We start from the raw sequence: 20,639 nt of genomic DNA, 5'->3' as shown, positions 1-20,639 counted from the left end.
GCTAAGATCAAGTGTAGTATCTGTTCTTATCAGTTGGTATGGACCCTGATGGTTAGTATCGGCAGGGGCTGAAATGAACCGGGGCGCTCCAGACGTCACTGGGGGACCGGGAAGTAGGCACTGTCAGAGAAAGCCGGATGGGTCCGTTGCCTTCTGATTTGAATGGGTCCGCCCCTACCAGTTTGAAGGGAGCAAGAGGGCTGGTTCGTCATGGAGGCCGGTCTGTATTGCTCCTGGATGTAATTGGTGAGGAATTAGGATGGCGGTGGGAGGGCCTTTCCTCCTGGGTTGAATCTGGCCTTGCAAAAGGCTTGTCCCCAGTTGAAGGCAGGCTCACCCTAAGCTGTCCACGTTCCAAACCTCCTGGTAGGTAAGGGCTACACTCGGTCTGGCTATTGGGCCGGGGTAGAAAAAGCCCGTAGTGTATGTGCCCCTGGGGTGGCAGCCCAGGGGTGCCTTAATTCTCACTGGTGAGGGGCAGCTCGCCTTGAGTTTTTCGGCACCATGGTCACTGCACCTACGCACACTTTTTTAAGCACCTGCCTCTTGGGCAAGGCCTTTTGGCTTCGACCAGAGGAATTTTTATTCCGGCCGGAAGGCCTGCCTTTGTATTTTCACAAGGGCACTAATTCACCTCTCCACTTCCCCTCCCCCACCTTTTTGTTTGTGTGTGCCTTTTCTTTGTGGTTTGTCACCTTTCTATCACCTTTTTTCACTTTGCACGACTTGTAGGGTGTGGGTCCTCGGGCCCTACCTTGAGTCTTGGGAGGGGGTGGATATGGCCTTTTGGCTTGGTCCGCCCTCTCTCATGGGGTCTCCCTTCGGGGGAGCCCCACTTAGTACTCGGTGGGGGCTGTTTCGGCAGTCCCCCTGAAGAACGGGGTCAGTCTGGTCCTGGCCAGACAGACCATGAGTACCTCAAATCCCTGTCAGGAGTCTTGCGCCCCGGGGGATCGAGGTTCGGGTCCTACCTCTTCGGAGGGAAGACCACTTTGTTCGCACACCCTGTGCACTTTTTGTGTTCCTCACGTTTGTGTGTGTGCACTTTTTTATGCACCGGGTGAAGTCTTTTGAGTGTGTTTCACACGCTACGGGCTTAAAATTAGTTGGACCTGATCGCAAGGTCCATGAATTCCTATGGACAAATGGGTGTAAATGTCAGCAGGGGGATCTGTGAGTGGATTCCCTGCTAATCGGAACGGAATCTGCTCCATGTGAAAAGAGCCTTATAGGGGAAAAGACCGCAAAAAAAATCTGAAGTGTTTTAATCCATCTCCAATCTATGCAAAACTTAAAAAAAAAAAAAAGAAAAAGTTTTGCATTTAGTTATACTTTAAAGGAAACCTATGCCAAAGGAATTTTGAAGCTCTTTGAAGACTTTGAAGAGAATCGAAGTTCATATTCAGATTCAGAATACTTTATTAATCCCAAGGGAAGTTATTAAAGTAGTTCTCTATGGAGCACAAGTGTAGTGAACTCAATGCACTCGTAGTCCACTGATACTTTCTCTAGACTAGAGCCATAACTATAGGACCTGGGGCTGGAGGAATAGTCTGCAGAAGCCAATTTAGAGCATCCGTGCTCCACTGATCGCAGCTGCAATGCCTTGAAGCTCAAATGCAAAAAAAACAAATAAATGCAGATTTATTTAATATAGGTGCATTTTCTGGGGATTTTTTTCAAAATTTTGGGGGGGGGTTTTGTTTGTTTAGAAAAAACTATCCCAGTGGTGATTAAATGCACCAAAAGAAAGCACATTTGTGTGAAAAAAATTATAAACATTTAATGTTGGTACAGTGTAGCATGACCGCGCGATTGTCATTCAAAGTGTGACAGAGCGGAAAGCTGAAAATTAGCTGAGCAGGAAGGGGGTAAAAGTGCCCAGTAGTGGGGTAAAGTCATAACCAGGCTCCTATACCAAAGGATGCAGTAGGGCCTCCACTCCACTTCCAAAGCTCTCCAGTGCTGGTCCACTGAAAACACTATGGCTGTGCACAAAGTAGTAAGTAGGCAAAGTCACCATGCATGATCGATTCCTACTAGAAAATGCCAGAAAACTTTATAGACATTATGGGATTGCAGCTCTATGCATTGCATTTTGCAACTTATTGCATAAGATCCCCACTAATCAGTACTTACAGCGCTCTCTTATCTCTACTTAATCTGCAGAGATGAAGTCAAATCACCTGAAGATTTTTAGCATGTCTATTCAGCATACCGGATGTTAACACTCATATTTACATACTGGATAAGGCTGTTCTATAACTGCACGGAAACATTCAGATCTTCATTAGCAAGGCAGAAGAATTGATACATGGTTTCAAAGTTACTGTCACCAGATAAAATTACAAAAAACCTTGCCTCTAAAGAAGAGAGTAAGTGCCGGTTCACACTAATGCGATCACAGACATCGCATATGATTCGGAGCGCACTGCTCCTAAAATCACATGCGATGTCTGTGCGGTGCGAGTTCAGCCATAGAGTTTGTATGGCTGAATTCACACCGCAATTGCAGTGAACACGCACAGGACCCTTTTTTTGGTCCGCAGCAGAATCGGTTTGCATGGTGGCTCACACCAGTGCGATCTGATTTCTGTGCAAACGGTCAGATCGCACTGCGATATGCGATCTGATCTGGGGGTGTCGTTAACTTTGAATTGACACCCCCAGCGTATCGCATATGGCAGTGTGAACTGCCTGTGCTGCAGATGCCATGCGGGAACGCAAAGTTCCTGCATCGCAATAGTGTGAACCGGCACTTAAGAACAGTCAGTGTTGATGGGGGAATCTCTCCAGCTTCGCAATTTTGTTCCGCCAGCAGGGAGCCTTCCCTGCCGACAAAACACAATGATCATTGCTACCGGCTATAGCTGGCAGCAGTGATCGCATGCAAAAAAATCTGACAGGCTGGTTGTACTGAAGTCGATGATGGATCAACCAGCCTACCCATAGATGGATCGAATCTCGGCCAGTCCCTTCTGAACCAGCTGAGATTCGATCCATCTAGGGTCAGCTTAAGACCTCATGCACACAGACATTTATGCCCTCAAACGTTAACTCCTAAGCAATTGCAAACGCCACATACAGCTGCTAATACAAGTTAATAGTTGTACACTTGGATTATAATATAAACTCCAATGGCTTTTCTACGCTTACCCATGCATGCGTGTACAGCATAGTTTCCTGAATGAGAAAGACAGGCAGTGGAATGCAGGAAAATTAATTTTTTAATACTGCCACATAAGGGTCTTTTTACATAACACAGAACTCAAGAAGAAAACAAATTTTCTGATTGGACAAAGTGGATATTGTGATGTCACTGCCCCACCTTGCCACTTCATCCAATCAAAACTGTCCATGATTTGGAGGGACTGTCCCTGATTTGGAACAAAGTCTCTCTGTCCCTCTTTCCTCCTCATTTGTCCCTTATTTTGGTCTGATCTATATAGTTGTATATAAAATGCACTATTTATCTTACAAAAAGTGTTTCCCAGTGCTAAACCTCTCATCCAGTTTCTAAAATTCTGCATTGGTAAATTTCAAAAGTCAGCATAAAAGAAAAGTAGTGGTTAAAAGAACACTTGTGGGTTTCATTTTTTTTTTTTATATAATTCTCCATTAAGGGTGCATACGTACTTTGCTAATAGGTGTCCCATATTCCTTTGGCAAAAAAGTTGGGAGGTATGTTATATTTAACTTTTTGGTAAAATATAAAAGATGGTGTTGTATCGAGCACATAGATATCAAACATGTCAAGCATTAAAATTGTGCACACCTTTGAAAAATCACTAACAACTATGGTATTCAATTCAGGGCCACTCACCCGCATCGGTCACATTAGGATGGAAGGCTGTAACTGTGCAGCCACTTTGTCCTAATAGACATCAATGGGCTGCCTGCGCACAGCACCTGGAGTTTAAGGATGCCGGAGGAAAAAATCATTACAATCACGTTGTAGGAGTCCCAGTGCCTGTGTGAACGAGGTCGATTTTCAAAGGAAGCTTTAAACTACATTACCGGGTGATCCTTAAAGTGGAGTTCCACCCATTTTAATAAATTTAGATGTAGGTAATCCCCTTTATATTTTTTTGCAAGGAAATTTCTTTTTTTTCTTCTTTATTCATCCACACTTCTGGGTCCGGCCGCCTATAGGCGATTACATCACTCTGCGATTCGCAAGGGCTGCTGGGATGTATCCCAGCAGCCCTTGTGAATAGCCTAGTGATGAAATCTCGCATTATTACACCGGCACCAGCTGTATTCGGATGTATTGCATTGAGTCCGTGCTCCGCCCCGCCTCCTCTCAGTGAGCTCTACGGGATGTATTGCTTTGAGTCCGCGCTCCGCTCCGCCCCGCCTCCTCTCAGTGAGCACGGACTGAAAGCATTGCATCCCGTAAAACTCACCAAGAGGAGGGGGGGCGGAGCACGAACTCAATGCAATACATCCGAGTACAGCTGGTGCCGGTGTAATAATGCGAGATGTCATCACTAGGCGATTCGCAAGAGCTGCTCGGATACATCCCGGCAGCCCTTGCGAATCACCTAGTGACATAATCACCTATAGGCCGCCGGACCAGTCGGTACTGATGCCACGGAGCTACCAACGCGTCTGACGCGTCTGCCCGAGGATCGCGTGGCCTTGCCACGAACCTGTACACCTTGCTGTACAGACGAGACGCGAACAGGTCCACCTCCGGAAGACCCCCCGTCGCGCACAACATCTGGAGAACACCCGGACAGAGGGGCCATTCCCCCTGGTCCAGGGACTGGCAGCATCAGATAATCCGCCCGCCAGTTCTCCAACCCCTGGAATGTGAACCGCCGATATCGCCGGGACATGCGTCTCGGCCCAAGACAGAATGTCGGCCACTTCCCGAGCCACCCGGGCCCTCTTGGTGTCCCCTTGGCGAATGACGTAAGCCACCGCCGTGGCAATGTCCGTCTGCACCCGAATGGACAGCCCTGCAGCCTGTCCGGCCAACGTTGAAGGCAGAGAATCATCGCACGCAATTCCAGAATGCTGACCGGAAGGGAGGATTCCCCCTCCGACCAAGTTCCCTGGGTGGACAGAACGCCCAGAACACCACCCCAGCCCGATAGGCTGGCATCCGTGGTGACCACCGTCCATGAGAGAGGACGAAAAGACTTGCCCCCTGACACCGGCGGGGACAGGAGCCACCACAGAAGAACCCTTCTGGTGCGATGGCCCAACGAAATCCGGATCCAGAGATCGCGGTCACCCGTCCCACCTGGACAGGATCTCCGCTTGGAGACCCCGCGTGTGAAACTGGGCGAAGGGAATCGCCTCGAAAGCCGAGACCATCAATCCCAGACATCTCATGCACGTCCGAGTGGACGAGGACGAAGCGTCCCTGAGGGACCTGACTTCCTTCCTGAAGAGTCCTGAGTTTGTCGTCCGGTAGGAAGACCCTCGCCTGGACAGAGTCCAGAACCATTCCCAGGTAAGGGAGACGAACCGATGGGCACAGTGCTGACTTTGGAAAAGTTATCGTCCAACCAAACTCCTGCAGAGACTGCATCGTAACGGACAGAGCCTTCTCCAGACCCTGGCTGGTCGCAGACCGAACCAGAATATCGTCCAGATACCCTAGGACAGAGACGCCCTGGGCTCTCAACAAAGCCAAAACCGGTGACCGCACCTTGGTGAACACCCGTGGAGCCGAGGCGAGACCAAAGGGCAACGCCACAAATTGGTAGTGATCCTCCGCTATGGCGAATCGAAGGTACCTCTGGTGACCCTCGAAATTCGGGATGTGAAGATACGCATGCTTCAAGTCGATGGAAGCCATGAACTCCCCCGGAACCAGGGCAGCCACCACCGACCGCAGAGATTCCATGCGGAACTTGCGCACCCGCACAAAGCGGTTCAGCGCCTTTAAGTCCAGAATCGGACGTACCTTGCCCTCCTTCCCGGGCACGGTGAACAGATCGGAATAGAACCCCCGAAACCTGTCCCGATGAGGCACCGGGACCACCACTCCCTGAGCCCTCAGGTCCTGCACCGCTAGATGCAGATCCCGCAAACGCTCCGGGGACAGTAGAAGATTTGAGGGAAAAAAATCAGCGCTCCGGCCTATAGAGAAAACTCGATCTCGTAGCCAGATCGAACGATTTCCTGAACCCACCTGTCCCGAACCCGGGACAGCCATGGCTGAAGGAAACCGAGCAAGCGTCCCCCCACCCCAGAGTCGGGTGAGGGCGCCCCTTCAGGCCGCACTGTTGTGGGCCGCTGAACCGGACTGGCCGGACTTTTGCTTACCAGTCCACGGCTTCTTACCAGGAGCCGTCTTCGCCTTGTGGGATTAGGGTAAGAGCGTGCTCTTACCACCCGTGATCCCCCTAATTAACGTATCTAGGGACTCACCAAAAAAGGCGAGAACCATCATAGGGCAGATTAGCCAAGGTCTTACGCGAAGATTGGTCCACCGACCAACACTTCAACCAAACCAAAACGGCGAGACAATACTGCCACCCCATGTACACGTGCAGCCAACGGAACCACATCCAGGTCCGCATCACACAAATACATGACACCCTGGTGGATTTGATCCACCATATTCAAAGTCGCCTGGAGGGCAGAATCAGCCACCAGGACGCGATTAAGCACCTGCGTCCAGCTCGCGACAGCCTGGGCCGCCATAAGTGAAGCAAATAAAGCTTTCAGCATAGAACCCATAATAGAATAGGCATGACAGGCAAGGGACGTCCGTTTGTCCGTGGCATCCCGGAACACCGGGATATCCTCAGCAGGAATCGCAGTGGGCTCATTCAGAACCGCTATCGCGTGATCCACCGGAGGTGGGACACACCAACGCTCATCAGTAGCGGGCGTAGAAGGATAGCGCAGCTTAAACCTACTTGGTATAGCAAAAGGCTTGCGTATATTACGCCAATGTTCCTTTACAGCGCATTGAAAATCATCAGTGCAGGGAAATACCTGCGATGTTTTGCGTCTTTTCTGCGTCCCATAAGCCGCCAAGGCAGCAGGAGGACAAGGTTCATCCTGTAAACGCAGTGTTTGCTTGATAGAAGCAACCAATTCATCCATGAGTGCAAGCTCTTCAGACGAGCCAGGGGGAGAAATATCAACCCCCTCAACCTCAGCCTCCATTTCTGACCCTACAAGGTCCAGGGAGGAACGGGACCCCGACAAGGAGACCCCAGCAACAGCAGCCACATCACCAACACCCTCTGAATCAGAGGAAATTGAAAACTCTGGGCCTTTTTGAGGATTGAGCAGCCATCAGCAATTGCACCTGAGTCGCAAGGCTAGCCACAATCGCAGCCAAATCCCCCCCCCCCCAGGGGGGAAAACCGCAGTCCCCTGGCTTCCCACCAATGTGACAGGAAATTTGCTTTCCTGAGAATCCATGCCCCAAAATGAGTAAAATAAAATGGGTGACCGCCCCTTTAAATAAGGCGCTGCGAACGTAGCCCACCGCCACACAAGCACACCCACACCAGGGACCCCCACAGGGAGAAGTTATACTCAGGCAAGGATACAGAGAATAGAGGGAAAAAACCTGGAGAGACCGCTGCTGCTGCTGGCCAGATCGGTGCTCCTGTAGAAAAGGGATTGCTGATATTCAGGGCGCTCCATTAAAGCCTATGGGAGGCTACAAGAAAATGGCCGCCATGCATGTGTACCATGCGGCCGGAGCGAGTACAGCCAAAATGGCGCCGTTTGGCGCCGAAACCGCCGCTCCCCCACCTCATGAAGGTGGAATAAAAATACACCACACAGTTATAAAGAACATGGTGGACCGCCGCAGCGGCGCTGTAATGTGCCCCAAACATGATAGCATCAAGTTCCACAGCACACAGCCGTTCACACACTCAGACTGACACAGAAGTGCAGCACAGCCCCCCCTCCTTGCAGCCCACAGCATGCAGTGTGAGAGATAGGGAAACATCAATAGTGTGAACACAGGGCAAGGTAACACAGTCCCAGACTGACACCCCCCAGACAGACAGGTCCCCACATGAATACACTTACCTCTTACATGGCGTGGGGGACCCGCACAGGCGAACAAGCCGCTGTACATGAGACAGGGAGAGTCGCATCCAGGACGCAGCAGAAGGTGGGTTGAGAAACCGCACAGCGTCCAGTGAGGTAGCCACCTCACCCTAGCCTCCCTGCACGGAACAGGGATGGGTCGTTCAGAAAACTCAGGAGCGGTACCTGACTGAACGCTCAATGGCGGGCTGAGAAGCCACTGACCCACAACCTGCGACCAGGGGAGTCAGCCCGAGACGCAGCCCGCATTATCCTCTTCATCCGAAGATCTAACTATTGCTGGTAAAAATAACAGCTAAATAAAGAAAGAGAGAAAAAACGCAAATAAAATCAAAAAAGAGAGAAGGCTGAGACAAAATGCCCCAGCAGAGACATCCAGCTACTCCTTACAAGCTAGACTTTGAAACTGAAGCAGGAAACAGGAAGCAGGAGGGTATAGACTGAGGGGACCACCCCCTGGGGTGGGGATATGTTAAAAGCTTTAATATTGACATATTCTGTTGCCTAGCTACTCCTACGGAGCAAAGTCTAATACCCATTGTGACGAATATGAAGATGGCGGCGACTGTCGGAGGACGTAAGAGAAAAATAGTTTCCATTGGTAAAAGTATTTTTAAAGGGGACTCCACTTTAAGAGTCCTTAAAACCTTGTTTCCCTCTGACCACGCTAGGCATGGAAGCAGATCCGTCCTAGTGTGGTCAGTTCCTGCCTTCTGCCTGGAAGCTGCATGAAGTCCTGTGGTTGGACTGCTGCTATCACAAGACCGGAAAAAGAAGGTAATTACATGCGGTTTTCAATACAAAGGTTTGCTTTAGGTTAGTATTTTACATTGTTCAAACAGGATTCACATATCCTTTGAAAATTCACACGCACTGAAGTTTAATCTGCTTATATTTTGCCTTCCTTGGCTCCTTCTGCCCCATCTTATCAAAATGCTAATAGCATATTGAAATACAAACTTCCCATTTTCATTACATACCTTATTTTAGATCCAGTGACATCATCACTGGGTTTCTCTATGAACTGCAGGCAAATCGCGGCTTCTGAGAGGCACCGGCAACATTCTGTATATAGCTTCCTGAATACATTACAGCACCCTGGCCTCAGTATTCATCTCAAGGAGTTCTCAGCTGTGATGTAAGCAGTGGGCTGGCTCTTGGTAAGAGTTAAGCATATTTCAAAATGCCTTGATGGATAGATGTCAGTCTGGAGTAGTGGACATTCCAAGAAAGACTGTATTAGCATGAAGACCACAATCAGTAATGACCACATGTGATGCACAAAAAAGGAACTCAAATCCAATAAATGAAAAGGGTGGACAGGACAGTGAGGAAAGCGCTAGATGATGCTGGGCATCCTCCAGCCAGGAAATGAGATGGGCTCTGACTTGCTGCTGCTTCTAATGCACACTAAAGCTGGATACACACTATACAACTTTTGTGGTTAGATTTCCTTCAGATTTACCTTTTCTATGTAGTGCAAGGGCCTGCCAGATTACACACAAATTGAAAGTGTTTAGGTTTGACCTCATATTATATGGTTTTGGTAAGTCTAAAGGAAAAAGTCTTCAGAAAATCTTATAGTGTGTATGGCCCATAAGAATCTTACAGTATGCAGTGAAATCAGAGTAAGCTATTTTAATACAGGGCAGGAACCTGTCAAACTGGGGAAAGACTGAAGAGAAGGCTGGAGGTCCGCTTTAGAACTCCTTTACACAACAATAATGTAATTATATATACAGTGGGGATGGAAAGTTTGGGCACCCCAGGTAAAAATTTGTATTAATGTGCATAAAGAAGCCAAGGAAAGATGGAAAAATCTAGAAAAGGCATCAAATTACGGATTAGACATTCTTATAATATGTCAACAAAAGTTAGATTTTATTTACATCATTTACACTTTCAAAATAACAGAAAACAAAAAAATGGTGTCTGCAAAAGTTTGGGCACCCTGCATAGTTAATATCTTGTACTGCCCCCTTTGGCAAGTATCACAGCTTGTAAACGCTTTTTGTAGGCAGCCAAGAGTCTTTCAATTCTTGTTTGAGGCATCTTTGCCCATTCTTCCTTACAAAAGTCTTCCAGTTATTTGAGATTTCTGGGCTGTCTGTCATGCACTGCTCTTTTAAGGTCTATCCATAGATTTTCAATTATGTTGAGGTCTGGAGATTGTGAAGGCCATGGCAAAACCTTCAGTTTACGCCTCTTGATGTAATCCCCCATGGATTTTGAGGTGTGTTTAGGATCATTATCCATTTGTAGAAGCCATCCTGTCTTTAACTTCAGCTTTTTCACAGATGGCATCAAGTTACCATCCAAAATTTGCTGAAATTTTATTAATTCCATTTTACCTTCTACTCGTGAGATGTTCCCTGTGCCACTGGCTGCAATACAACCCCAAAGCATGATTGATCAACCCCCATGCTTAACAGTTGGACAGAGGTTCTTTTCATTAAATTCTGTGCCCCTTCTTCTCCAAACGTACCTTTGCTCATTCCGGCCAAAAAAGTTCAATTTTAACCTCATCGGTCCACAGAACTTGTTTCCAAAATGCATCAGGCTTGTCTATATGTTTATTTGCAAAGTTCAAACGCTGATTTTTGTGGTGAGGACGTAGAAGAGGTTTTCTTCTAATGACTCTTCCATGAAGACCATATTTGTACAAGTATCTCTTTATAGTGGAATAGTGTACCACAACTCTGGTGTCTGCCAGATCTTTCTGTAGGGATCGTTCAGTCAAACGTGGGTTTTGAATTGTTTTTCTCACAATCCTGCAAGCTGTTCTGTCTGATATTTTTCTTGGTCTTCCAGATCTTGCTTTAACTTCCACTGTTCCTGATGACTGCCATTTCTTAATTACATTCCGAACAGAGGATATTGACATCTGAAAACGCTTTGCTATCTTCTTATAGCCTTCTCCAGCTTTGGGAGCATCAACTATTTTCAGTTTCAGTTTTCTAGACCAGGAGTTCCCAAACTGTGGCATTTGAGTGGGTCACCGGCAGATTTTACTGAGAGCTGCCCAGGCATCGGCAGCGCACTGTGTTACGAGCAGGAGGGGGCCTTGAACTCCACTGACGCTCCGACCCCACCCCTTGCCGTGCGTGCTGTGTCCTGTAAGGGAGGCGGCGCCTCAGGGTAGGAGTCGGACTGAGTGGAGCTGTTATCAGAGTGCAATGCATCGGATCGGAGCTGAGTGCCAGGATCAGTCACCGGATCAGTCACCGGGTAGGCCAGACACTGCTTGATGGCTTATTTTAGGCCCGGTTGGTGACCCACATTTGCACAGGCATAGCAGCCCATTGATTCGAATGGGTTTGGGCTGCTATGACTGCATTTTCCGCTGAAAAAAGGTGCATGCAGAATTACAAAAAAATGCAGTGGCCATGAAATCCATCCTGCTTTTGCACCATGCGCCTTACCTGCAGTTCCTGCACACGCAAACTGTGTTTTTAAATGCTGGGCCCACGTATATATAAAAACGCAGAAAGCTTGCCAGTGCAGGAACTGCAGGTAAGTTGCATGGTGCAAAAGCAGGACGGATTTCAAAGCTACTGTATTTTTTGAAATGCTACATGCTCCTTTTTTCTGCGGAAAACGAGGGCATAGCAGCCCGTTCAAATCAATGGGCTGCTATGCCTGTGCAAATGTGGGCCATCAGCCCGCATACATGTGAACCAGGCCTAAAGCCGTAGTAAAGTAATTTACAAATAAAAACTGTGACGGGCGTTAGGGAACCAGTTAAGTCATATCGCACTAGTATAACACTGTGAAGTGTAAAGGGGCACTATGACGTGAAAATGGCTACAGTGTAATGGGACTCTGCAATGTGTTAAGGAGCACTATGATGTGAAAATGGCTGCAAGTGGGTCCCGAAAAATAACTGTATTCAGAAGTGGGTCTCGGCCCAAAAAAGTTTGGGAAGCCCTGTTCTAGACAACTGCTTAGAAGATCCCATGGTGCTGATTGTTGGGGCAAGGTCAGATGAGTCTGGGCATTTAAAACCTTTGAGATTGACATCACCTGGTCTTCTCAGACGATGACTGAGAACAATCCATGACACTGGCAGGTCTCAGCCTTGCTAAGGGGGCAGTGCATGCTATAAATTCTGCAGGGTGCCCAAACTTTTGCAGACGCCATTTTTTTGTTTTCTGTAATTTTGAAAGTGTCAATGATGGAAATAAAAAATAAAATCTAACTTTTGTAGACATATTAGAAGAATGTCTAATCTGTAATTTGATGCCTTTTGGAGATTTTTCCATCTTTCCTTGGCTTCTTTATGCACATTAATACAAATTTTTACCTGGGGTGCCCAAACTTTCGATCCCCACTGAATATATATATCACACACACATATACACACACACACACACACAGTATCTCACTGAAGAAATGACACTTTGCTACAATGTAAAGTAGTGAGTGTGCAGCTTGTATAATGGAATAAATTTGCTGTCCCCTCACAATAACTCAACACATAGCCATTAATGTCTAAACCGCTGGCAACAAAAGTGAGTACACCCCTAAGTGAAAATGTCCACATTGGGCTCAAAGTGTCAATATTTTGTGTGGCCACCATTATTTTCCAGAACTGCCGTAGCCCTCTTGGGCATGGAGTTCACCAGAGCTTTACAGGTTGCCACTGAAATTCCCTTCCACTCCTCCAGGATGACATCACAGAGCTGGTGGATGTTAGAGACCTTGCACTTCTCCACCTTCCGTTTGAGGATGCCCCACAGGTGTGGGTTCAGTGTGGGTAGAATTCCATAGGGAAGAAGTAAAAGTAGTTGTGGGGGTTTGTTATAGGCCACCCAACCAAAGGGAGGAGGTAGAGCAGGAATTTATATCACTGTTGGGTAAAGTGGCAAAGCTGGATTTAGTCCTCATATTAGGGGACTTCAATTATCCCAACATTAACTGGGAAGAGAGGACTACACACTCACAGAAGGCCCATCTATTCATGGAAACATTACAGGACAACTTCATGTCTCAGTTGGTGGATTCTTCTACTAGAGAAAACGCAGTCCTGGATCTATTGATCACTAATGACCAAGACCTAATCTCGGAGGTAGGAGTCCAGGACAACCTGCGCTCTAGCGATCACAGGATGATCACATTTAGCATAAATAACAATATAACAAGGCAAGAGGGGAACATAAGAACCCTAAACTTAAGAAGGGCAAACTTTCCCAAATTGTGCTCAATGATGGAGAAGGTGAACTGGGACCAAACCCTATGATCACTGACGACAGAGGAAAAATAGGAATGCTTTAGGAACATTTTTAACAAAATGCATCTCGCAGTGCATTCCTATAAATTTAGAAGAGACAAAGCCAAACCTGGCTGGCTAGACCGTAATGTTAAAAAACTTATTAGGGGAAAAAAAATGGCCTTCAAGAAATATAAATCAGAGGGCACAGTATCGGCTTTCCAGCAATCCAAGGAAGCAAATAAGAAATGTAAATACAAAATCAAAATGGCTAAAATCAACTTCAAGAGACAAATAGCGGAGGATAGTAAAGGGAACCCTACAAAATTCTTTAAATACATCAACAGCAAAAGAACCAAGGCAGAGCATGTTGCACACATAATTAATGATGATGGGAGGATGGTTACAGAGGACACTGAAAAGGCAACCGTGCTGAATGCTTTTTTCTCCTCAGTCTTTACACAGGAAAAGGAGGGTACACTGACCATGACTGTATGGTTAGCAGTACTTCACTGGACTTGCCGCTATGGCTAACAGAGGGTGAATTTAGGAAAAGGCTGGATAAAATTAAAACAAATCTCCAGGCCCGGATGGTGTACATCCGAGAGTACTCAAAGAACTTAGTAAAACTATATCTATTTAGACCACTGTTCCTGATCTTTGCTGACAGTAATATGACAGGAAATGTACCAGGTGATTGGAGGAAAGCGAACGTGATACCGATATTCAAAAAAGGGCAGAGGCATGTCCTGGGAAATTATAGGCCGGTCAGCCTGACGTCAATAGTATGTAAACTTCTGGAGGGGATGAGAAGGGACTATATCCAAGAGTTTGCTAAACACAACAACATCATCAGCAGTAATTAGCACGGGTTTACAAATGGGTGTTCTTGTCAAACCAATCTGTTAACATTCTACAAGGAGGTGAGCTGTGAGCTAGACAGGGGGAGACCAGTGGATGTGGTGTACCTGGATTTTGAAGGCGTTTGATACAGTTCCCCACAAGCGCTTAATTTATAAAATAAGGTCTGCAGGCATCAACCACAAGGTTTGCTCTTGGATACGGAACTGGTTAAAAGGAGCATGTCCAAAGGGTGGTAATAAATAGCGCATACTCAGACTGGTCTGGGGTGGCAAGTGGGGTCCCCCAAGGCTCAGTCCTGGGACCAACCTTGTTCAATTTATTCATAAAACAGCATTGAGGACGGGATCAGTAGCTCGATATCAGTTTTTGCAGATGACACAAAATTGGGCAGGGCAATAACTTCACAACATGAGGCAGATATCTTACAGAATGACCTGAACAAAATAACAGAGTGGGCAACGACATGGCAAATGAGGTTAAATGTGGAGAAGTGTAAGGTTTTGCACTTGGGGGCTAAAAACATAAAAGCACACTACACTTTAGGGGGGGGGGAACTTTGGGGGAATCAAAAATGGAGAAAGATCTGGGAGTCTTAGTAGAGGATAGACTAGGCAATAGCATGCAATGTCAAGCGGCAGCTGCCAAAGCCGGCAGAATATTAGCATGCATAAAAAAGGTGATGTATTCCAGAGATAAAACTATAATCCTACCACTTTATAAAACTCTGGTCCGACCACATCTGGAGTATTCTATCCAATTCTGGTCGCCAGTACTCAGGCGGGATGTGTTGGAGCTGGAGAGAGTCCAGAGAAGGGCAACTAAACTAATTAGGGTATTGGAGGACCCTAATTATAAAGATCGTTTACAATCGCTCGATTTATTCTCCCTGGAGAAGAGACGCCTGAGAGGGGACATGATAGCAATTTACAAATCCCTTAATGGTGATCTCAGCATAGAAAAAAAAAATGATTCAGTCACAAGGATTGCATGAGGACGCGAGGACATACAAGCGATAAGAAGAGAAGCGTTTTAACCTCAGGCAACGCAGGGGGTTCTTTACTGTTAGGTCTACAAGATTGTTGAATTCTCTACCACAAGAGGTGGTTTCTGCGGGAAGTATGGCTATTTTCAAAAGACTCTTGGACATACATCTCAAGGATCAGAACATTAAGGGTTATGAGAAATAATTACGGCCACACACACCTACACAGGTTGAACTGGATGGACTATTGTCTTTATTCAACCTCAACTACTATGTAACTATGTAAGATGCTCAATAGGGTTTAGGTCTAGAGACATGCTTGGCCAGTCCATCACCTTTACCCTCAGCTTCTTTAGCAAGGCAAGGGTTGTCTTGGAGGTGTGTTTGGGGTCGTTATGTTGGAATACTGCCCTGCGGCCCAGTCTCCAGAGGGAGGGGATCAAGTTCTGGAGCTGGATTGGCTTTGTCATTGAACACCAGAATTGGCAGGTCTGTCTCTGGCACCCTGTGCTTTTCACAGATTAGAGCAGGTTCATCCTGAGCACATGTTACAGAGGTAAAAGGGTCTGGAGAAGCAGTGGAGAACGTTATGTTGCCTGTAACACCGTTCAGCATGACTGGTTTGGTGGTGGGTCAGTGACGGTTTTGGGAGGCTTATCCATGTAGAGACACACAGACCTCTACAGGCTAGGCAATGGCACCCTGACTGTCATTAGGTATCGGGATGAAATCCTTGGACCCATTGTCTGACCCTACCATTATGCAGTGGGTCCTCCTGGTGCATGACAATGCCCAGCATGTAGGGGAAGAATGAAGGAATTGATACCATTGAATGGCTCCCCACGTTAATGTGACCAAAATCCAATAGAACACCTCTGGGACATTAGGCTTCGGTCCATCTGACGCCACCAGGTTGCACCTCCGTCTGTTTAGTAGCTCAGTGATGCCCCGATTCAGATCTGGGAGGAGATATCCCAGGACACCGGACACCTTCTGTCATCTCATTAGGAGCATGCCCCGACATTGTCAGGCATGCATACAAACTACTGAGTACCATTTTGAGTTGCTGCAATAAAATTTCAGCAAAACTGTCTATTCTGCTGCATCATGTTTTCACTTTGATTTTTGGGGGGTCTTTGAATTCAGCCATTTGTAGGTTGATAATTTTCATTTCCATCAAAAGAGGTGGCATCCTTTTGTTTCTAACACATTACGCATCCATATGAGTATAGATATCCAGCATGAGATTTTTTCCCGATAGCTGCCATAACCCTGGTATTTTCTTACAGGGCGGGCGGTCCTCTTTTACATAAAAGTGGTCCCAGTAGCAGATTTGCCTCTGGATCACTTATGGGTGGTGGGAGAGGTGCTCCCCTCCCCGCTTACCGGAGTCGTCGGTAGCGGGGAAAACGATCTGGTCCTTTCGGGTCCTAGTCAGGAAGTCGAGTGAGGGCAAGCTGTCCCCCACTCTACTCTATGGCCTTGGAGGACCGAAGCGACGTCATACGTTGCTTCCTCCTAATGGCCTTAAAGGGCCCATTTTTTTTCATGCTGAAAAAAAAAAAAAAACACTTGCTTTTAAGTGTAGATGTGAGATCTGAGGTCTTTTTGACCCCAGATCTCACAATAAAGAGGACCTGTCCTGATGTTTACATTCCTTTTATTAGGAATAAAAGTGCCATTTATTTTTCTTTTTAAAAAAGGGACATTGTAGAAAAAAAGTAAAATAAAAAAATTTAAAGCGCCCAGTCCCTCCGAGCTTATGCGCAGAAGCGAATGCATACGCAAGTCATGCTCACAAACGTAAACAGTGTTCAAACCACACATATGAGGTATAGCCGCGATCGTTAAGAGTGAGAGCAATAATTCTCACCCTAGACGTCCTCTGTAACTATAAACTGGTAACCTGTAGAAATTACTAAAGCATCGTCTATGGAGATGTTTAAATGTTTGTCGCCATTCCACGAGCGTGCGCAATTTGAAGCATGACATGTTGGGTATCTATTTACTTGGCGTAACATTATCTTTCACATTATAGAAAAAAAATTGGGCTAACTTTACTGTTTTCTTATTTTTTTTTTTTATTTAAAAAAATTGTGTTTGTAAGACTGCTGTGCAAATACGGTGTGACAAAGAATTGCAATGATCTCCATTTTATTCTCTAGGGTCTCTGCTGAAAAAAAATTTAATGTTTGGGCGTTCTAAGTAATTTTCTAGCAAAAAATACTGATTTTACTTAGTAAGCAACAAGTGTCAGAGTTCCACCCTGGGACATTATTTTTTTAATAAAAATACCCCCGGGACAGTCAGGGCTAGTACATTCCACAATATCTAGCCTCTGATCTGTCCCGGGTTGCACTTACCTGTTAGGAGAAATACTTACCTTGCAAAAGTATTGTCCAGCGCTGCCATCTCAGGTGTGGGCAGCTTGAAGCCAGTGCGATCCTCTTCTGCGTCCTCTTCCGTCTTCTTCGGTCCCACGATGCACTGCACCGGCCCCGCCGTCACTTCCGGTGCGCACGCATCATCCCTCCACAGCTTCTGGGCATGCCCAGAAGCTGTTTAGAAGGGAATGACGCGCGTGCACCGGAACTGACGTCGGGGCCATGGCAGAAGCATTGATTCCTGGGAGCGATGACGTTCAGCTCCCGGGAATCATTGCAAAGCCAGGAAGTGACGAATCGCCGTGGCCGCCGAGGGGAGGAAGTAGGAAGTAAGGTAAGTATATTTTCTTCTATACGAGGTAAGAAAAAAAAAAAAAATTGCGATTATCCATTTGTTTTTCAGGTGACCCGGAGCGAGAAGATGGAGGTAAGTATAAATTTAGGGTGGAACGCTTTAAGTGGTTAAAGTGATAACCTATAAAGGCTTTTTATAAGCATGGGCAATTTTATGCACAGCAGTTTGTCGCAATTTCACAAGGGTGTGAAATTTTAAGTCTTGACATGTTTGGTATCTATTTACTCAACACGTCTTTTATTATTTACCATAAATTGGGTATTCTATTGTGTTTGTGCGCCAACAAAAAGTGTTAAATATTTGTTTTCAATTCATTTAAACTATAGGCAAAACGTAGCTGTTCTAATCCCTCTCCAAAACAAACAAGAAAAAGTTTTACCTTTAGCTACACTTTAAAGTGGATCTTCAACCTCCCAAGGACGATCCCGCAGCTCCACCCCACCTTTGCAGTAAAAGGACATCGGGTTTTTTTTTTTAATGTAAAGTCTGCCTCGCCTCCCCATGCATGTCACTTACCTTAGGCTAATGACATGCACACTGCCTGCTGTGCCTCCCAGGATAAGTTTGTCACATATCCCAAGAGGCATAGCCTTTCAATCAAGAGCAGGAAAAAGGGGTGGACGTATTGGTGCATCATCAAGAGGCCCGCCCGCTAAACCTGGAAGAGCCAGCGGGCCTCTCGATGACCTCAGAGAAAACATGGCGGCGTGGGACAGAGCAGTGGCTGGGCATGAGATTATCTCAGCGGGTCAACGCTGGATCCACTGGATAGGTGAGTATCTGAAATGTCCAGATACCACCATCAGGTAAGCGGGGTGAGGAAGTCATCTGGAGTTCCCCTTTAAGTGTATGTTTCCTGAAACTTTATGTTTGATAAACGGCTGTGGAAATATCCGGTGACATAAAAAAATTGCAACAGTCACCATTTTATTCTCCAGGGACTCTGGTTTCAGAAAATATCAGGATTGGGGGTTCTAAGTCATTTTCTAGCAAAAAAATAAATGCTGACTTTAACATGTATTTGAGAAATGTTAGAATTATCCCAGTAAGTAAGCGGTTGCCAAGTGCTTGTCTTGTGCGTTTTTGGCATTGTATTCTCTTTTTTTTTTCCAGGGTTGCATTTATATGTTTGCAGGTGCATTCCGGTGTGAAAAAAATGCAAGTTTTGCTCTTTTTTTTTTTTTTTAAGACACATGAAAGTATTGCAATATTATAAACTAAGCACATTGAAAAACATTCATTGTTCTTCCAACTCTTTGTGTCAGTACTGCGTTTAAAATGTCCTGAGACAACTATTAGGAATTGCTATAGCTTTGTGTTCACCTGTAAGGATACAGAATGTACAGATACAATGTATACATTTAGAATATAATTTACAGATACAATGTATAGAAGGAAGAACACCCAAAGCAGTGGCTTTGAGTACAGGGGACCCCTCCAGTGTCTCCAAGTACATCGGAAACCCCCTCCAGTGTCTCCGAGTACAGGGAACCCCCTTCTAGTGTCTCCAAGCAGTGGGGACCCCTCCAGTGTCTCCGAGTACAGGGAACTCCCCTCCTGTGTCTCTGAGTACAGGGGATCCCCCCTCCAGTGTCTCAGAGTACAGGGGATCCCCCCTCTAAAGTCTCTGATCAGTGGGGACCCCTCCAAAGTCTCCAAGTACAGAGGACCCCCTTCTAGTGTCTCTGAGCAGTGGGGACCCATCCAGTGTCTCAGAGTACAGGGGATCCCCCCTCCAGTGGTTCTAAATACAGAGGATCCCCCCTCCAGTGGTTCTGAGTACAGAGGATCCCCCCTCCAGTGTCTCTGAGTACAGGGGACCCCCCTTCAGTGTCTCAGAGAATAGGGGATCCCCCCTCCAAAGTCTCTGATCAGTGGGGACCCCCTCCAGTGGTTCCGAGTACAGGGGATCCCCCCTCCAGTGTCTCTGAGTACAGGGGACCCCCCCTTCAGTGTCTCTGAGTACAGGGGATCCCCCCTCCAGTGGTTCCGAGTACAGGGGACCCCCCTCCAGTGGTTCTGAGTACAGGGGACCCCCCTCTAGTGTCTCAGAGTACAGGGGATCCCCCCTTCAGTGTCTCTGAGCAGTGGGGACCCCCTCCAGTGTCTCAGAGTACAGGGGGTGCCTGCCCTCCATCCTCATGCGGTGTATATAAAGTTGTGCGCCCCCTGCCCCTCCCCCGGTAATGTCAGGCACAGTACTCACTGTGTGTAGTGTCTGGGCCCCGCCCCTCAGCCTCGCTCTCGCCGCCCAGCTCAGGCTTCCATGCACGCTGCTCCGGCTGCTGGTGTTGCCCGGGTGGCGCACCTGACCGCGGGTGTGCAGAGAGGAGCAGTCCGGGGTGCCGGGGAGAGGCGCCCGCCTCCTCTAGGGGGCGCTGTGTGGGAATGGGAGGCGGCCGGGGCTCCTCTCAGTGGCGCTCTCCGGGAAGATGTGACATGGTCCCCCGCACTTCAACTCTTCTCCTCCGCTCAGCTCTGGGAGGACCTGACTCCCCGGTCATGTGACCTTTATTCTGACGGCAGGAGAGGAGCACGCCGATATAGACTGAGCTCATCAGTGACTGGCATGGAAGCCTCATCGTACAGGTGTACGGGGGGAGGAGGGGGCAGCACGTGTGCCGGGGTGTGCGGTGACAAGGGGACCCGCTGTGACCACCCACATAGGGAGACTACCTACAGTCCTGTCAGTGGAAGGTTGTCACTACCAGGATTGTATGATACCCAGTCTGGGCGCTTCATCTATTCTCTATGTAATGCAACAGGGGGATAGAGCCAGGTGGATGGATGGGAGAACAGAGCCAG

At 47.2% G+C, this 20,639-nt stretch overlaps 1 protein-coding gene across 1 annotated transcript in view; it reads right to left on the bottom strand.

Moving 5' to 3' along the window:
- Nucleotides 1-20,427, bottom strand: part of TLK1 (tousled like kinase 1) — a 494,176-nt gene extending 473,749 nt beyond the window's left edge. Inside the window, exon 1 of the mRNA XM_082260299.1 lies at nt 20,041-20,427. The gene's annotated coding sequence lies outside the window, so the exon portion shown is untranslated. The remainder of the gene's footprint in view (nt 1-20,040) is intronic.
- Nucleotides 20,428-20,639: the final 212 nt, after the last annotated feature.

This window comes from Pelophylax lessonae (assembly GCF_965119305.1).
Source record: "Pelophylax lessonae genome assembly, chromosome: 6".
Taxonomy (NCBI): domain Eukaryota; kingdom Metazoa; phylum Chordata; class Amphibia; order Anura; family Ranidae; genus Pelophylax; species Pelophylax lessonae.
The sequence above is the reverse complement of the archived record's forward strand: the minus strand, read 5'-3'. Positions and strand labels throughout refer to the sequence as shown.